Source organism: Somniosus microcephalus, chromosome 29, assembly GCF_052327205.1.
Source record: "Somniosus microcephalus isolate GS21.2 chromosome 29, FLI_Smic_1.0, whole genome shotgun sequence".
NCBI lineage: Eukaryota > Metazoa > Chordata > Chondrichthyes > Squaliformes > Somniosidae > Somniosus > Somniosus microcephalus.
Window position 1 is genome coordinate 18,930,650 of NC_141015.1, and position 11,636 is coordinate 18,942,285.

Genomic DNA, 11,636 nt, shown 5'->3' on the forward strand with positions numbered 1-11,636 from the left:
AGGAGCAGAATCTTATCGCACGTGCTAATTGATAACAGCCACCAAGATTGGGGTTGGTTTGCCTGTCACTTGGCTGCTTTAATGCAGCAACCAATCATCTGAGGTAACTGGATAAAGGGCCATTGTCCTTGTATCTCATTGTGTGAAGAATGGGCCGAGAATATTACAGTGTCAATGTACGAGCGGGCAAGTGAAGGCCATTGCTGTATTTAGAAAAAGTGCTGAGGCTTTTCCCACACGTTTTGTGCTGTTTTGCTACATCGCCACCATATTTTGCTAAACTCAAGGTCGCTTGTGTCTGCTATCGCCAAACTGGGAGCAGCCTTACAGCATGAGGGGTGTGGGACAAGCTCTTCCTTTTAAAATACAGTGAAGCATTATTAACTCAGCGTCATATTTTCCAGTTGCCCCCAGCGAGCGAGCAGGTGAGCGTGTTGCTCAGTGTGATTCGGGCCTGCGCAGAACGGGAAGGCCTCAAGTTGGGCCCCTGGCCTGTGTTGAGTAAGATGATCTCAGTCAGGAGGGTGGTAGGGATGCTAGAATTGGCCTCAGACTTCCCTGGGCTGGAAAGGGGGAAGAGGAAATAAAATCAGCCCAGATTTCCACTATCCAGTGACCCCACCTCACTGTCTAGAAATTACCATTAAACCATGGGGCAGCACGGTGGCATAGTGGTTAGCACTGTTGCCTCACAGCGCCAGGGACCCGGGTTCGAATCCGGCCTCGGGTGACTGTCTGTGTGGAGTTTGCACATTCTCCCCGTGTTTGCGTGGGTTTCCTCCGGGTGCTCCGGTTTCCTCCCACAGTCCAAAGATGTGCGGGTTAGGTTGATTGGCTATGATAAATTGACCCTTAGTGTTAGGGGGATTAAATACGTGGGGTTACGGGGATAGGGTGGGATATGTGTTGGTGTAGGGGTTACGGGGATCGGGTGGGATATGTGTCGGTGGGCCGATGGGCCGAAATGGCCTCTATCTGCACTGTGGGGTTTCTGTGATTCTGTGATTCTGTGAAGACGACATTACCAAGGGCTCCTCCTTCCATGGGCCGGACGCTGGATTACAGACAGTCACACCTCAACTGAGGAGGCGTTAACTTTGTGGTCTAGTTGCTTTGAAACCTCAGACATCGCAGTGAGTCACAAAATGGATGCCCCGACCATTGCTCCCCCATGGCGGACTGTCAATGGTCAGCTAATAGTGCTGGCACTCCTCCATAGATATATAATGAATGCCTACTCAAACCTGGGCTCCATTTCCATATGATGCCCACAGAGGGTCTTCACTCTCTCTGTTAAAGGGGAAACAGCACACAGACAAAGATAAGGAAGTACCGCCTCAGTCCCCCAAGGCTCCTGCTGCAAATCATCAGTCAAACACCTCAGAATCTCCTGTCGCTGTAGGAGCAGTAGGAAGCTAAGATTGAAAGAGCATTCAAGAGTAGGTTCCAAGGGGCGTGGCGGTGGTCTTAGATAGTAGGAAAGTTGTCAGATTTGTTGTCAGTGACGTGCTTTTTTCACTCATGAGATGTGCGGAATAGGAACACAGGAGTAGGCCATTCGGCCCCTCGAGCCTGCTCCCCCATTCCATTAGATCATGGCTGATCTGTACCTCAACTCCATTCACCCGCCTTTGTTCCATATCCCATGATACTCTTACCCAACAAAAATCTAACAATCTCAGTCTTGAAAAGTTCAGTTGACTCCCAGCATCCACAGCCTATTGGGGAGAAAGTTCCAGATTTCCGCTATCCATTGTGTGAAAAAGTGCTTCCTGATTTCATTCCTAAATGGCCCAGCTCTCATTTTTTTAGATTATGCCCTCTTGTTTTGGATAGCCCCCACCAGAGGAAATAGTTTCTCTGTACCTACCCCATTGAATCACTTTATCATTTTAAAGATCTTGGCTAGATCGACCAGCAACCTTCTAAACGCAAGGGAATACAAACCAAGTCCAGGCAACCGTGTCCTCGCAATTTAACCCTTTAAGCCCTGGTGTCGTTCTGGCATTTCAGCGCTGCACCACCTCCAAGGCCAATGATTTGGGATGCAGCTTGCTTGGCCCATCTCCGTCCTCCTCCATTCCCTCTTGTTCTGCACTCTCTTCTATCAAAGCAGAGGCATGCATTGAGTACTTAACATTGGTGGTACCACGTACACCAAAACCTACATGTTAGAGTGCTATCGATATGTTATGAATTGAAGGAGCTCAGTTTCCTGATTAAAGCGATGGTGCTGGGAATGGGAGGTGCTGAGAAGGCCACGGTGCATTCTAATCGGTTGTGTTGGGAAGTCTACAGTGCAGCCTAATGAGAAGGCCAACAATTAGTGAGAGAACGTCATTCAACATTTTCCATCACTGAGTCCAAATTCTCGATACTCTTCTGCTAACATTGACTTGATCAACCACCTCCAGCCAAGTCCTGAATAATACTTTGGCTAACCCGTTGGCCATTACGAGGGGAACAGGAGAACCATCCTGAGCTGCCCCCGTAGGCCTCGGCCTCATCCTGCTCCTGCTTGACACGACTCCCTCCTCTAAAATCCAAATTTAACCTCCCACCCAGAACCGCCGCACTGCCCCTTTAAGTGGTGTACGCCTTTAAGATCTGCAGCAGCCCACGTATTCTCGCCCTCAAATGGACGAGCGACAAACAGGAGGCAGTAATCCCACGTAGTTACTCACCCACAATCCATGGAATTTAGCTGAAGCCAAAATGAGAAACTCACTAATCCCAGATTCCCAGCAGGGAGCCATGCTCAATGGGAGTGTGAGTGGGAGACAGGGCTACAACAGGATTCTCCAACCCTGTGCCCTTCTGGGAGCAGTGAATTTACCCCAAACTATCTTGCAGTGCAATTGAGACTCGTGTGCAATACCTCGAGATAGCTGCAAGGTGGCACTGTAAGCACAATTTTCTGAATAGTTTTACTGGATCCCCTTTGTCTGATAAATTCATACTGGGGATGTGGGCGTCACTATTAAGGCCAACATTTATTTCCCATTACTAATTGCCCTCGAGAAGGTGGTGGTGAGCCGCCTTCTTGAAACGTTGCAGTCCATGAGGTGAAGGTACTCCCACAGTGCTATTAGGGAGTGAGTTCCAGGATTTTGACCCAGCGACGATGAAGGAACAGCGATATATGTCCAAGTCAGGATGGTGTGTGACTTGGAGGGGAACTTGGAGGTGGTGGTGTTCCCATGCGCCTGCTGCCCTTGTCCTTCTAGGTGGAAGAGGTCGCGGGTTTGGGAGGTGCTGCCGAAGAAGCCTTGGTGAGTTGCTGCAGTGTATCTTGTAGATGGTACACACTGCAGCCATGGTGCGCCGGTGGTGGAGGGAGTGAATGTTTAAGGTGGTGGATGGGGTGCCAATCAAGCGTAAATTGGCTGCCGTGTTTCCTACATTACAACAGTGACTACATTTCAAAAGTACTTCATTGGCTAACTTGGAAATATATCACCGTTCCTCCATCGTCGCTGGGTCAAAATCCTGGAACTCCCTAACAGCACTGTGGGATCACCTTCACCACACGGACTGCAGCGGTTCAAGAAGGTGACTCACCACCACCTTCTCGAGGGCAATTAGGGATGGGCAATAAATGCTGGCATTGCCAGCGGCGCCCACATCCCATGATCGAATTTTTAAAAAGCGCGTTGGGACGTCCTGAAGTTATGCAAGGCGCTGTATAACACAAGTCTTTCTTTATATCCAGGCCAACACCATCAAGAATGCTTACATCCAGCCCTACAATCCGCACGCCACCTCTCCCACTGCATCCAAAACCTTTATCCGTGCCGTTGTCACATTCAGGCCTAATTTTTGAAATGCCCTCCTCACCAGCCTCCCGCACCCCCCAAACTCCAACTCGTCCAAAATCATACCGTCTGTACCTTTTCCCACACTAAGTCCTGCTCACACATCTTCCAAATCCTTGACGACCTGTGCTGGCCCTCTATCACACAATGGGGCAGTAATTCCTCCCCAAACACGTGAGTACGGAAGGGGTACTCACGCGTCTGGCCGGAGGAAATGCCGGTTTTCAGCATGCACAGCGCATGCGCTGAAAACCGGCATTTCCTCTCCTCTAACCCAAGAGTTGAAGAGGCTAGCGCGTGCGCTGTAGGGGGCAGCGCGTGCGTCTTGGATTTCCTCGGTTTTGGGGGATTTGCGCATGTCTAAAGGCCTCCGGTCTTTACGCTTGTAAAAAGCACACGTAAGTATTTATTTTTACAGGTAAGTGGTGTTTTAGTGCAATTTAGAAAAAAAATTTCCACAGGTTTATTATTTTAAAGAATCTACAATAAGGTAAGTTTAGTTTTAGACCCATTTTATTAAAAATTTATTTTTTTCAAAAAAAAAAAATTATTGTTAAATTTTTTTTTAAACTTATTTATACTTAATTTAATGATTGGGATGTTTTTTAAATTTTTATTTAAAGTTTAAATAGTGTTTTGGGCCCCCGTAGTTTTCATGAGTTTGACAGCTATTACTCTCAAACTCCTCCCCTGATTGGCTGCACAGTGCTCACCTGATCCCAGCCGGCACATCGCACTAACTACGCCGCTGGATCAGGTAAGCACTGCGCGCTGACATCTGAACCGGGCCAGGGACAGGAAATGCAAGCAGGCCCAGGCTTCAGATGTCAGCGCGCCGGGTGAGTGCAGATCGGGGGCTTGCACGCATGGCAAGCCCCTGATCCTAATTTCAGGGCCATTGTATCTATTTTAAATCCTATGGGGCCATTTTCACCTTCAGTACTTGGACCACAAAGTGGATCCCTCTGTGGCCTCCCACCCTTTCTTACACATCGACGATAGCAAAATACTGCAGATGCTGGAAATCCAAAATAACAACAGAAAATGCTGGAAAAACTCAGCAGGCCAGGCAACATCCGTGGAGAGAAATTAGAGTTGACGTTTCGGGTCGAAACCCTTTTTCAAAACTGGAAAGGAAATGAAATAGATCGAAGGCAGGGCTGCGATAGAACAAAAGAAGTAACAGAGACGTTAAGAGGTATTCAAAACCAGGCGAAATGGTAATAGGACAAGTGGAGACAAAAGACGGCTAGGATTAGGTGTGAAGTGTACTGGCAGGATGAGACACAGCTGCCATGTGGGAGAGAGAAAAAAAGAAAAAAGGAAAGGGGGGGGTGGAAAGGGAAGACCCAAAACAAAGGGGTAGAAAAAAATATAAGTAAAATTGTAATAGGGGCCGAGGTTATGATCTGAAATTGTTGAACTCGATATTGAGTCCGACATCTGTCTGACTGCGTAATGCCACACAGAGGGATTTATCAACTGGAAATATTAATGTACGACAGGCGGTTCTTTGTAGTCTTTTTGGAAAACATCTGTAAAAGACTGTCAGTAATTAATGAATGTCTCCACTAAGTGGCTCTGTCTCCCTTCCTCTCTCTTGTAAAGTAGTAGCCCGTGCACTGTTGCCAAGTCAATGACATGAGACTTTAGAGCCAGGTGCCCTGCAGATGTTGCTCTATGTAAGACACGGTATTTATTGGTTTTATCTGATTGATTTGATGGATCCAGCATGGGCAGGCTATGTGTTCTATCTGGTGTTACTCTCCCATGGTACACATGACACTCCACCAACCAGTCTCCATCTTTCAAAGAGTTTTTATCGAGCATGACCAATGGCAGAATGCCATCAGAATGTGATAAATTAAAGGGGCAGTGTTGGAACAAGTCGGGTCGCCAGATCTTGGGTCCACGTGATGCATGCGTCTTTGTACTTGGTCACTCCTGTAAGTGGTCTGTGTATCTCACCATTAGGGGCGTGCCCGTGCTGTCCAACATCTAACTATACTATACAGACAGGGGTGTAACAATAGCAACCTCATGTGATTGGAATGGCTTATTCGTGTTCTTTGCGTCTGTTCTTCTTTGAATGCGGATTGAGAAAACACCTGGTAAGACGAGGCCAAAAAGGATCTGCTAAGCTGCTTTATTTCACAGTTCGGATCAGATTCAATTAGTTCAATTTGTGTACCTTATCTACACATAATAATACAAAATAATAAACATGCCATGGTTCCCCACATCAATGGGTCATCTTGGTTAATGTAAACAAACTAACTTCTAACTATTCTCCTGCGTTCTAACCTTCTGGCTGTCTTTGATAGGTCTCACTGCCCCATAACAAGCTGTTAAAAACCTGCTGACTGCCTGTGTCTCTGCCTCTGTTTTCCTTTCAGTTTGTGCGAATTTGCTTTTAAAACGTAACATTTTAACGCTAATTCTTTTTTTCCAAAACCTTCTCCTGTGGAAAAAAGGTGAAAAGAAATCCTAAGTGGATTTTGCAAAACAGCTTGGCAGGAGGCAAGGCGGAGAAAACTGGGCATAGAATTCCAAATAGCAGGAACATAGTGGCTGACAGGTGGTGGAGCCGAGGGCACACGGGGTGGGACAAGTCATTTGTTCGAGGTTTGAGGGTGAGTCCAGAGACCTGAGGCAGGAGATTACTGAGGAGGGGTGAGGCCATAGAAGGATATGACAACAAGGCCAAGAATTTCAAACTTGGCACACTGGAGCACGGGGAACCAGCAGAACTTGGAGAGGACAGGGGAGGTGATGGGGGTGCAGTGTCGGTGTGGACACGGGCTGCAGCATTTTGGATCAGCTGAAGGCTTGGAGGGTCGATCTGGGAGGCAAGCTAGCAGGACATTGGGAAAGTCAAACCTTGAAGTTTTGAAGACTCGGGTTTCAGCAGCAGAAGAGGAAAGATAGAGGCAGAGGCAGGGGATAATGTGCATGAGGGGAGATAAAATATAGACGAGAGTCCAACCCTCTGATATACAAAAAGAAAAGAAAGACTTGCATTTATATCGTGCCTTTCACGACGTCCCAAAGTGCTTTACAGCCAATGAAGTACTTTTGAAGTGTAGTCACTGTTGTAATGTAGGAAAAGCAACAGCCAATTTGCACACAGCAAGCTCCCACAAACAGCAATATGATAATAACCAGATAATCTGTTTTAGTGATGTTGATTGAGGGATAAATATTGGCCAGGACACCGGGGAGAACTCCACTGCTCTTCTTCGAAATAGTGCTGTGGGATCTTTTACATCCACCTGAGAGAGCAGACGGGGCATCGATTTTAACATCTCATCTGAAAGATGGCACCTACGACAGTGCAGCATTCCCTCAGTACTGCACTGGAGTTTCAGCCAGGATTATGTGCTCAAGTCCCTAGAGTGGGACTTAAGCCCACAACCTTCTGACTCAGGCGAGAGTGCTACCCACTGAGCCACGGTTGACAAGAACAGAGATGTAAAACCCAGTAATGCTGGCACACAGGCTCACACTAATATAGACCTACAGGAAGTCAAAACACACATATACATGGATACAAAGACACACACACATAGAAATGCACACAACAGTACACACACACACATATACACACAGAGCCACGCAGGTACCTGAGAAAATATCTGAGGTAAGACCATAACGTTTGTGATGCTCCTCAAAACCCTCCTGTTCGATTGTGCCTTCGGTTTCCCATCCTACCCTCCCTGTGCCCATTCTCAGTGTCCACCGTCTCCTCCTCATTGTAAAGTGTTCCGAGACACCTATCTGCTCATGGAACGCTATTTAAGTGCGAGTAACTGTTGTGTGAGCGTGACTCTGCCTGAGATCTTTGTGTCATCATATATTTATGCCCATGTGTGTGTACTTTAGTGTGGTTGTTTCTGTGCCCGCGAGGGGAAAGGGAAGGCAGCAGAAACGAAGTAAATGAGATGAGGCTGGTGAGGAAATTCAGAAATTTGCAAAAGAAAATAAAAATAGGTGCAATGAATTCCAATAAACCCAGTGTTTCGGGGTGGAGCCTCCTCTGAGTTTGTCACAACCGGCTCCTTTAAATGGGTAATGGGCCCGTGCTACTGAAATAAGAGGGGGAATTTTTCGGGGGGTCAGCGAGCGCGTTCGGTGGCGGGTCGGGTGGGAAAACAACCCACCGCTATCAACCCGCCGCCATGCGACTTCCCCAGATGTCGGGTCTGTCAACGCTGAACAGACCCGACATGCAGCGGCGGGGGAGGCAATTCAGGTCATTATGACCTTGTTAACAGCACATTAAAAAGTATTTTGAGTTCACCTTACCATTTTACGAGGTTGCCCACGGGGTCCACGCTGCTCGGGGATCATGTCAGGTACAGAGGTCAGGAGTTGTATGACCATGGAATCATCTGCAAATGTGCTATAAAAGCTCCCATCTCACAGCTGTTCACTTTTCAAGCTCAATAGCTGTTGCTTACTGCATTTGGAAGACAGATTGAGCTTTATGCAGGTTGCAAGTGTTTGGAGTAAACTCTCTATCCAGTGTCACCTCATTGGGACAACCTCTCTCACCATTGACACATCGCTTCTGTCATCTCAACTTCACCTGCCATCTATTACACCAGCATCGGTGCCCTTGAAACTATCTCACCATGGTCCTCAGAAACCCATAACGATCAGCCCCAACACCAGCAGTACCAGGCACACCAGCAGCACCAACAACAACACCAACCTTCTCCGTAATCACCTGATGCAGGACACAGGGCATCAGTAGCCGACCACATTGCTGCTCGGGACGCCAAGGATGCCTCACAGATTTACTTCACTTGATGCTGTACACCCTGGCTGCCACATTGTGGTAAACCACTGTTATAGTTATCACTGTATATTGTTCTCACTGTTCTCACTGTCACATCACTACACGAGGTCGCCTCTTGTCGCACTGTTATACTGAAACCACTGTTATAGTTATCACTGTATATTGTTCTCACTGTTCTCACTGTCACATCACTACACGAGGTCGCCTCTTGTCGCACTGTTATACCTGGGCTGACCACCTCCGACTCCGCCCATTACCTGCCCAGGTATAAAGGTAGCTGACTGGCTAGTATTCCTCCCTGTTGGATCGGATCACCCACGAGGGTGGGCTCTGTTATTTAGCCAATAAAAACCTTCAGTTACGTTCTTAACTCGTCGCCTTTTATTGGACTAATTGATAGGCATATCAATTTTATTGGCTAAATAACAGAGCCCACCCTCGTGGGTGATCCGATCCAACCTCCAAAGTGTAACCCTAGCATACGGTGGACCCCTCCCCCCACTCACAGTCGACAACCAGCGAAGGTTAAACCGCCCACCGCGTAACACCTGCAGCCTATCCACCCTCAAGGTGTCACCAACGGGGTCTCGGTCTTCCAAAGGGAGATGGACCGGATGGTTGACCAGAACGGACTGCAGGCCACATTCCCCTACCTAGATAACGTCACCATCTGCGGCCGCGACCGGCAGGACCACGACGTGAATCTGGAGAAATTCCTCCGTACGGCCCAACGGCTGAACCTCACCTACAATAAGGAGAAATGCGTGTTTAACACAGCGCGCCTTGCCATCCTTGGCTGTGTAGTAGAGAACGGAGTCATCGGCCCCGACCCCGAAAGAATGCGCCCCCTCATGGAGCTACCCCTCCCCCACTGTCCAAAAGCACTTAGGAGAACCCTGGGGCTTTTCGCCTACTATGCCCAATGGGTACCCAATTATGCGGACAAAGCCAGACCCCTCCTGAAAACCACATCCTTCCCCCTCACGGAAGAGGCGTGCGCGGCCTTCTCCCTCATTAAGGGAGACATAGCCAAGGCCACAATGCACGCAGTGGATGAGTCAATCCCCTTCCAAGTGGAGAGCGATGCATCCGACTTCGCCCTAGCCGCTACCCTTAACCAGGAGGGTAGGCCGGTAGCCTTCTTCTCAAGGACCCTACAGGGCCCCGAGACCCGACACTCGTCGGTCGAGAAGGAAGCCCAGGCAATTGTGGAGGCAGTACGGCGCTGGAGGCACTACTTGGCAGGCAAACGATTTACCCTCCTCACCGACCAACGCTCGGTTGCCTTCATGTTTAATAACAAGCTGAGGGGCAAGATCAAGAACGACAAAATCTTGAGGTGGAGAATCGAGCTTTCCACCTATGATTATGAGATCTTGTACCGGCCCGGTAAACTGAACGACCCCCCTGATGCTCTTTCACGCATTACATGCGCCAGCGCGCAAAGTGATAGACTTCAGACCCTCCACAATGACCTCTGCCACCCCGGAGTCACCAGACTCTACCATTTCATTAAGGCCCGCAACCTGCCATACTCCATCGAGGAGGTCAGGACCATGACCAGGAACTGCCAGATCTGTGCTGAGTGCAAACCGCACTTCTATAAGCCGGACAGAGCAAGCCTGATCAAGGCCACCCGCCCCTTCGAGCGTCTGAGCATCGACTTCAAGGGGCCCCTACCGTCATCCGACCGTAATGTGTACTTCCTCAACATCGTTGATGAGTACTCCCGTTTCCCCTTTGCCTTCCCCTGCCCAGACATGACCAGTAACACGGTCATTAAATGCCTGAACAAACTCTTCGCCTTGTTCGGGTTCCCGAACTATATACATAGTGACCGGGGCGCCTCCTTCATGAGCGAGGAACTCCGTCAGTTCCTATTGGAGAGGGGTATTGCAGCAAGCAGGACCACCAGCTACAACCCCCGAGGGAACGGCCAGGTGGAAAGAGAGAACGCGACGGTATGGAAGGCCACCCTCTTAGCCTTAAAGTCTAAGGGCCTCCCAACCTCCCGCTGGCAAGAGGTCCTCCCGATTGCGCTGCACTCCATCCGGTCACTACTTTGCACTGCCATTAACACCACCCCCCATGCCCGAATGTTTGTCTTCCCCAGGAAGTCGACTACGGGAACCACCCTACCAACCTGGCTGACCTCTCCGGGACCCGTCTTGCTGCGAAAGCACGTGAGGGCCCATAAAACGGACCCCCTGGTCGAGAAGGTGAACCTCCTGCACGCCAACCCCCAGTACGCCTATGTGGCTTACCCAGACGGACGGGAGGACACTGTCTCCTTACGAGACCTCGCACCCTCACCCCCCCCTCCCAACCCCCCGAGTCCAGCCGAGGTAGACGGCATGCCGGAACCCCACGAGCCTTTGCCGACTACGCAGACACCAGCTTTAACACCGGATAATGTAACACCGCCGCTGCGACGATCGGAGAGGCTAACGAAGCCTCCGGACAGACTGACATACCAGAGCTGGTAATACACTTCACCCCGCCGGACTCTAATCTAAACAAGGGGTGAATGTGGTAAACCACTGTTATAGTTATCACTGTATATTGTTCTCACTGTTCTCACTGTCACATCACTACACGAGGTCGCCTCTTGTCGCACTGTTATACTGAAACCACTGTTATAGTTATCACTGTATATTGTTCTCACTGTTCTCACTGTCACATCACTACACGAGGTCGCCTCTTGTCGCACTGTTATACCTGGGCTGACCACCTCCGACTCCGCCCATTACCTGCCCAGGTATAAAGGTAGCTGACTGGCTAGTATTCCTCCCTGTTGGATCGGATCACCCACGAGGGTGGGCTCTGTTATTTAGCCAATAAAAACCTTCAGTTACGTTCTTAACTCGTCGCCTTTTATTGGACTAATTGATAGGCATATCACACATGATGCGCCAGGTTGGCAACACCCCACACCAACACCATAAAGCATCCCTACAATGCCCAAGCCATTCCTTTCACACTCATCGCCATTGCGGGGGGTACCGTTATGTCTCACCATT